This window comes from Phragmites australis, chromosome 7, assembly GCF_958298935.1.
Source record: "Phragmites australis chromosome 7, lpPhrAust1.1, whole genome shotgun sequence".
NCBI classification, from domain to species: Eukaryota; Viridiplantae; Streptophyta; class Magnoliopsida; order Poales; family Poaceae; genus Phragmites; species Phragmites australis.
The window spans coordinates 29,158,135-29,166,976 of record NC_084927.1 but is presented as its reverse complement, the minus strand read 5'-3'; the positions used below and the strand labels follow the sequence as shown (position 1 = coordinate 29,166,976).

The 8,842-nt window shown below is 41.5% G+C and overlaps 1 pseudogene; it reads left to right on the top strand.

The window, feature by feature from the left end:
* The first annotated feature begins 1,688 nt into the window (after positions 1-1,688).
* LOC133925554 (regulator of nonsense transcripts UPF2-like) lies at positions 1,689-6,227 on the top strand (annotated as a pseudogene).
* Positions 6,228-8,842: the final 2,615 nt, after the last annotated feature.

The following is an 8,842-nucleotide window of genomic DNA, read 5'->3' as shown; positions in this document are numbered from 1 at the left end:
TCTAAAAAACTCTCACATATTACATATGCTAAGCACTCATGTTCCTATCATCTAAAACTCTAACACTAGGCTCTCAAATGGGTGACACAAAGGGATGAAGTAGCTGATTCAAACTTTCCTATAGCCATATCCCTCTATTTATAGGACTAGAAAACTTAATTATAAGTTTCCTAACTTGTTACCAAAATACCTCTCTCTATTTATAGGCCTAGAAAACTTGATGTCTAAGTTTCTTAACTTGTTACCAAAATACTCTTACCTACCTCCGATGGTATTTTGATCAATTTTTTGCTCTGTTCATCGAACGACCGTGACGCTTTCATGACTTAGCTTCACCTCGACGCAAGAATCGCGATGGTGCCACATACTCTTCTAATCCTCTCACGGTTTTGAGACCCAACCGTGAAACTCTCTGCATGCTTCTCAAAGCGTGATTCGTCATTTGCTTACACCTTAAGCAAACGCTCTGATGTCAACACGGTGTACTCTATCTTATGATCCTGACCACCGGCAAGTCTCTCCCGCTCCCGATCCCTCGGGTCGTCTTGTCACTTGCACTAGTATACCTTTCGCTTAACTTTGTCAACACATCATTTTCATCTTCTGTTTCATGTTTTACTTGATCTCTACGTGTACAGCTAGGATCACTCTTGACTTCGTCCAACCTCCTTGATCGTTAAGCACCAAGCACCCACTTAGCCCCAATTACCTACCTCGACTACCAAGTTGCATCTGTCACCTATATAATATGAGACAAGCAAATACATTTCTTTAACTCCAACTCTAATTAGTCTATAATCAAAATGCTCAAACCAAACTCAAGCAATCTAAAACTTGACAAATTAAATTAACAATCTTATTAATCACTCATCATATATAAATAAAGATATATCTTAACTTGTTTTCTCATATGAGCTAACGATCACCTTTTTCGCTCCCCCTCCAAACTCTTCCAATTTTTTTTATCTCTTTCAGCTTGAGATTCAAAGCTTTCAACTAGAGAATTTAGCAGCAGTTTCAAGTGGAGACTAGCTCTTTCAAGTCAAGTTCGAGAGCACCTTAATTGGAGACTAACACTTTCAACTCGAAGCTAACCACTTGCAACTTTCAGATTAAAATCACTTTCAAATCGAGATTAAACAATTTTAGCACGAGATTTAAGGTACTTTCAAATAGGATCGAACACTTCTCAACTCGATGATTATATAGTTTCAACTAGAGGATCTTGAACTGCAAAATCGTGGCCTTGACCTTTCTTTCTTTCTCTTTTCATACGACGAGTGCCTGAAAGCGTTCGATCGGGAAGGGGTAGTGGGCAAATCCATTCCCACACCCCTGCTCCAGCGATGGAAGATAGCAGCATCTAGGTGGTGAAGCTGATGGAAAATATTCGGAATGCAAATGGAGTGCGAGGCCGCGGCGCAGTGCAATCGGGTAACACGGGACCTGATACCGAGCCAGCACAAGGCCCATACTGCTCAAAATCTTCCCTTATCGGATACATTCGCCACATGTGACCACTCCATCGCTACCGCCGTCTCCACATGTCCTGGCCTCCGGTAGAGCTCGTTGCCGAAACCCGTGGCACCAAGATCCTAAGGAAGGCGGCGACGGGCGACCTCTGACAGCCTCTGTCAGCTCAGTGACGGCGGATGACCTCAGCATGGATGGCCTCGGTGAGCTCAGCGATGACGGGCAACCTCCGCACGGGACACGACGAGTTCGATAGCGATGCACGGGAGGCCATACTGGCATTGCATTGCAGTCCTGCGGCTCGTGCTCGTAGGGTCGGCATGCTCGCTTGCTCGTAGACTAGCAACCTACTGCAATGGGTGCTCGTTCTATACCTTGAATTGAAGTGATTTTATACCATTCCTGTTTGCGTTTACAGTTGTTGAACCAAATATCACCTTAGTATGTTTAAGCAGACTAGTTCATGGGCAGTGTAGCCTAGCTCGAATTGATGTATAATAATGTTTTAACGGACGCAAATAATGTTTTCTTCAATTATATATCTTTTTGGTGGAAAATACGCTTTTGGAATATTTAAACTAACCGACGGGGGTGGTTAAATTTGCTAACTTTCACATCGTCAGGGGGTGCTTTCAACTGGCCATCTCAACTCCTCGAAACAAAAATGGCCATCGCCATGTTGAGCGGCGAAAAGGTTGACGTCTTGAAGACGTTGCGGCCGGGCACCGGGGAAGATAAGGGCGGTCCATCGATATAAAACTGGGCAGCTCGGTATCATGCACAGACGGCTCATTTGGTTGAGACCTTGGTGGAGCTGCCTGCTCCAGCCAGCAGCATCCAACCCCATGCGTTCGAAATCGGACGTCTGGATGTGCTAGCCTGCGTTAGGCAGCTGGACACAGCTCCAACCAAATGAGCCCAGAAAGCCGAAGGTAACAAAACCAACCAAACCTATAGCATCAGACCAACAACTTCCTGCCAAATAAATGGAAGGCCACTTAAGCCCATTAGCCTTGCTCCTCTAGTGCTCTCATCACCTCTCTCCCCCTCTTCCCATTCCAATCCCCGGTCCGATTCCGATACTTCGACTCCTAGGCCGCAAACAGTTTGGATATTTCCTGACATACCGATCATTCCAAGTGGTTCAGATAGTATTTTAAACGAAAAATTGGATAATTGGGATTTTTTAGATATTAGAGTCGAAGTCGGATAGTTATATCAAATTTGAATCAGGAGAGACAAATATATGTCGGATATCTAAAATAAAATAAAATATATTCAAAAACTATCATAATCTATCTTTTAGAGCTCTTTAAAATTTTCATACAGAATCGGATAAAGATGGTTTTTTAAATAAATATTATAGCTCTCGACAAGATAAATGACTTTGAAATTGTGAATTTATTTATTTGAAGTTATTAATACATCCAAATAATTAAAAAAGCTTAAGCCATTATATTAGACACTCGTAACTTTCCGGCTTCGCTCCTGCATAACTCTTTTTACAGGGATATATTACTAATTTACATGTTGAACTAATAGTGTAGATATAGAATGAGGTTGCTGTTTTTATTCAATATTCCAAAAAATATCTGTGACTAATTTTCTCTGTATCCAACTCATCACATATTTAATTTATATCCATGATCAAAACTATTAAGTATCTGTGTCCAACTTTATTTAAAATAAAATAAAATAGGATATAAGATCAAGCTCTCGCTGCGTCGCGCTCGTCGCCGGCAACCACAGCCCTAAACGGTAAGCATCTGCGCCTCCCTGTTGCTCGGGCTAATCGCTCGAACTCCGGCACCGATTTCGACGCATCCGCCGGCGTCAAATTTATCTCAATTCTGACAGTTTCCCCTGCTAGATTGAGGCGCTCCCTCTCGCTGTGATCAACTTTCCCCCTTCGGATTTCTGCGCTGCTTTTGAAATATTTTTAGGTCGCAGCGACGCCGCATAAACCAGCTCAGTTTATTTCGATTCCTTGTGGTTTAAACGCTGCTTAACTAAACCTAGCGAATACTTCGCCTCTCACAGTTTAGAATTGGGTGGTGCTACTGCAATTTACGCACAAGTCCAGGCAGTTGGTCGTTCGTTTTAGTTTTCGCGTTCTAGTTCTTATAGTTAGACCTCTAGCAGGTGACCTGTGCTGTACTGTTAGGAGGATTCATAAACATTCTATTATTTGTCATTTACCAGTTTTGGAATGCTTCTGTTTGTTCTAATCTAAGAGATTGTGTTTCCATAGGCATTTTGAAGCGTGCATTGTTACCATATTTACAAGAGAGCTCACTATATACTGATTGAGTAATTGACAACTTCAGGAAAAGTATGAGGTGTTAATGTGCTGTTTTGTGCATGGTTGGCAGCTTTGCATGATTGCTGACATTTGGCTTGTGGAATGAAATGGAGCACACCAAAAATGAGAGCTGCGAGAGAAACAAGCAAGATGAAGAGGAAAATCATAACAAGCAAGAAGATGAGGTGATCCTGAATATTCTTGTTAAATCTCGAGTGACAATATGAAATGACTTCGAATTTGTAGAATAGTCTTCTTGGTATTTTACTCATGTTGCAACTTTGTAGTACAAAATTGGAAATATATCTGCTGTCCTACACCCATCGCTGCACGCACTTGACATTGTTCTATTAATCATCAACATACTAAGTTGCTCGCTGCAAACTTTCCCATCGTAGCTGCATGTATGATTCTCAATCCAACTGTGAATGATGGATATGCATTGTGCTAAAATATATTAGAGTTGAGTATTGTGGATTGTGGTCATGCTTGTGAATTCTGGTCACTGCAGCCACAAATGGAGCTGCAAACTACTCCATCTTACCAGTGAAGTGGCAGGTTTCTTGATAACCTGTGATGACTATTAGAACAAAAAAGGGCAGACTAAAAAGCAATAACAATACCTTGCAAATATGTCATCTGCTAATCTTATTCTCTTTAGTTGTTCAGTACCTTTTTTGGGAATAGCTGTTTTTGTACTTCTATATTGTTTGTTGAAGAGTTCATCGAGCAACGTTATTATATGAATGGAGTCCTGCTTGGAAGTTCTACGTCCTGTATCTTTATGTTAGGTCCTAGAGCAAGCTATTTTAGGATAGTTACCAATGCTATTTCATAAAATATCTCCTACTGCCACTTTATTCCCATGCGACCAAGCAATTTGTTAAATTAGCTTCCCCCGCGTGTTAGAACAACGCTCCAACTGCCGTGTGCTTTATGTTCAAGATGTTCTATTTATCTCAAAAACCGATTGTCCGCAGAAGGCCCGTCTTGAAGAATACAAAAGGCTTATTGATCTGAAGGCTGCTCTTCGCCACAGTAATCTGAACGCTGAAAGGCCTGGTATTGTCTTTTTTCATTGAGTAATGACTATTTTCATGGAAATCACTGCGATTGTTTAGTCTGCAATGTGTTTCTATGGCTCTAGTGGTTTTCAACGAGGGAAAGCTGGTAAACAAATCATGATTTAATTTTCTTCACCAAATACTCCTTAATGAAGTGTTAATGTTTTTTCGGTTGTACAACTGTCAGAGTCTAAACAATGCACTAAAGCATGCAATTTCCCTACAGTGTAACAGTCTTCATTGATATATCTGGTGTGAGTCCTATGGGTCACTTGCTCCTTTTCTCATCTTCTAGTGCCAATTTGTATGATTATTTCTTTATCAGTCTAGGTTTGAATCAATTTACTTTCGTTATCTACAAGGCACTCTAGTGATGTATTTGATACAAACTGTTCTTTTTGGCCTAGACTTGAGATTACTTTCAAGCTTAGGCATATTCTATTCTGCAGGCCAGGAGGGCACATGCTAAAGTGCTGAGTTCTGGGAATTCTTTGAAATGATGCTGGAAGATAATTTGGTTAATGTCCCTCTATATCTGTAGTCATGGGAAAAATTAGCTTTCATTCACTTGGAGCTTTAGTTGTGGCACAATGATGTATGCATAAGTGATATATTAAAAATGGTAGGGACCATGAAGAAGTAGCAGACAATGCGAGCTCTTCAGATAGCAGAAGCAGATATAGGGATGGGCATGAAGATAAGGAAGATTTTCTGTATGAAGAGAGATCAGATGACAAACCGGAGAATGAAAATCACAGGGAGGACATTGACGTGCCTGTTGGTTCTGATGAAGAAGAAAGTGCTGGTGTTCGACAGAAGGTGGTGCAAGTTGATCCTAAGGAGCAAGAAGACTTTGATCGACAGCTGAAAGTCCTTCTTCAGGAAAGCTCGGAGTCACGCAAGTTGGAGCTGCGGGCCAGGCCCACTGTGAACATGAAGATACCAATGAATGTCTTTGAGGGGTCAAAGGACTCGACGGTCACTGAAGCAGCGGATGAAGAAAATGAGTCTGATGAGATTGGCATATCTGGGGGTGTTAGCAAGGTATGTGTCAACGACTCAAGGTGCTTGTGAAGAAAGGGTAGCAGCAGATGAAGCAAATGTTCATTCCCGGGGACTGCTCAGTTGTGCAGAGCACAAAGCAGCATGAGGCTGCTGAGCTCGAGGAGAAGCAAAATATCAAGCGAAAAATTCTTGAATACAATGGAAGGGAGAAGGAAGAACTGAACGGGGGATCGTTGCAAACTGGGAACGGGGGTCAAGGAGGAAGCATGACAAGCATAACACTTGCTGGGCGTGATAGCTGGGACGGCCCAAACAGAGGTGGAGGTGTTCGACAGAGCTACTACATCGCCGGTGGGTGCTACCGTGGTTATGGAAGAAGGTGAGCTGGTGGCACTAAATTCATGGTATACATACACCCTGTTGCCCCAGGAAAGAGCTGCCTCCATATCATCATAAGATGATTCCCAACTATGTTACCTTCATTTTTTTTCCTTCTTGATTCCCTTATCCCTTTCTATTCTTTTTATTTTCTCTCATCTCCAATAACTTCCTTTCGAAAGTATTCGTAAAACTAAAGTAGAGAAAATCTCGTTATGTAAAAAATAGCCTTGAGATTCTTTTTATATTGAAAACCGTAAAGAGAAAATATTGCAGTGTTGAAATTAATAAAATCCTTTCATAAAGAGATCTCGTCTGTAAAGAAAATCCTTAGGAATGGTCTAAGGACGTGAGACTGCTTGATTAAGGATTTTGCCCCCTGACGTAAGATGGCACTCCATTTAGTATTTACTCGGTGATGTGCCGTGAGAACAGGGAAATGACTAGTACCTTACGAGTTGTACACTTTAGGGCTGCAGTGATATGTTAAGTTGATCTTATCTTTATATCAGGTTTAGGAGGTTATGCTTGTACATAAGATGTTTTCACTACCTCAAATAAGTTAATTGTATATCCAGGAGCTCAACAGATAACCTGGCATTGGCAATGGAAACCTCCATTGACACCCACCTGGACCTGGTTAGCCTAGAACGACCGGTGACCTTGATTAGTTGATTTTGAAGCCCTTTCTCTGTCTTTTCCTCCTCGTGTACAGAATCCTCTGAAGTTGGTCGATCCCAGAGTGGACTAGGAACGCAAGACCTGAGCGTGAGAATCCTAGTACATTTTAATTTTAGTCGCTCCTCAGTGCCCTTTTTACTCATTTAAGCTGCACAAGTGCACATGCCCCTGGTGCCTCTTACTATCATTCTAGCTCGACAATTCTTCTTCGCTTTCTCCGCTCCATGATTAAGATATATCTGTATATTGCATCTGCGCATGTCTGCCATGGGCTATAGCTCCTTTGCACCCAACAATTGGGAGGGAGAAAGCGAGGCGCCCGAATGACCAGAACGAGTCCGATCTCAAATCCGCCCAATGGGAGTGCGCGGCAGTGCCCAACGCCCACTACGGCACCGAAGCCGTTTGTCAGATGTTACATCGAACGCCTGCAGACGTACAGGGAAGCGCATCTCGCAACGAATCCATGATTACCTCCCAGAACTCAATACGTTTCTCTCTGGTCACTGCTCCTTCGGAGCGCACAAGCACGACCCGAAGTGGCCAAAGTCGCTATGGAATCCATCTTTACGCCTCCTTTACACGGATATGGGCATCTCTTCTGCACCGTTCTCGCTCAGCTCCTGTCCCGGCGGATCGGATCCATGGCTCCACGTACCCAACGCTGCTCGCCGGTAGCATTCTCTGACAGCGGCGAGCAAGTTGCATGGAAGGGAGAAAAGCTGGCCATCCATAGTTGCGGGAGCACTACTGCAATGCACTGGAGGGGAGCATAGTATCCGGGTGGCCTCTGGAATCTCCGGGGCCGAAGTGGATTCCGTCACGGTGTCACTCGCACCCACCCCCGGCAAGCCTTTTCCCAGGGAATCTGAAGTGCGTGCGTGCATCCATTCCATCCCGGCGGAGCATGGTTTTTCGCGGGTTTTTGACTCTTGGAGGATCTGAGAGCGAGGAAACGAACAAAACCAACCAACGAACCATTAGATTCTGCGTCAAGTTGGTTGATGGATATTGCTTGCTTCTTTTGGCGTCGGCCGCGACCGAATAAAGTGGCCGGATTGGCGGATTCTGGCCAACTTTCGGTGTAGGATATATTTTTAAGCACTCGATCTTCTTCTCAGATTTTTATTAGAGACCTTTTAATATGATACAAGTCTATGGTTTAAATCTTAACACCGGCGAAGATATACCCATCTTATCTTATATTTACTAATTGGAGGCTCCTTTTGGTGCCTCCACATTAATCCTAGAAAAATCTTAAAAATTCTCATAAAAAAGCAAAACATCCGACCGTCGAATTGATTGATTGACTAACTGTAACCATAGATCAACAACCAGAAGAAACAAAAGATTAAAAAATAAATCAGAGTCCAACTCTAAGACTACTTCCTTCCTGATCTTTCCTTTTTTTTATAGATATCCTTTGTCCAACAAGGTTACGTTAACAAACTCCAACTTAGTTACGTTAGCAATAAACACACTTTTCCAAATCAATTAAAATATACCAATTAAATATACGTGTAATCAGATATTACAAAATTAAAACAACAGAACGCAAACATATTACGGATTATCACATAAAAGTAATATCAAAGAATTTATAATGTATCTCAAAAAAATAATATGAGATACGGTGACAATATTAAAAATAATAATAATTTCAAAAAATCAAGAAACAAATAAAAATCAATTTGCATAACACATAAAATGAAAATTATAAATTAGATCTATTCACAAATAATAAATATGATTTCAATATTATGAATAAAAATTACATTTATATTTTATATTCTAATATTTAAATATAAATAGCTGATGTATCTTAACATACAATTATTATTAACACAAATATCTAAAATTCAGTTGTATGCTAAATTTCTAGCCTGTGCAATCGCACAGGTTGATGCGCTAGTATGTCTTAATAGTGAGTCATGTGCTT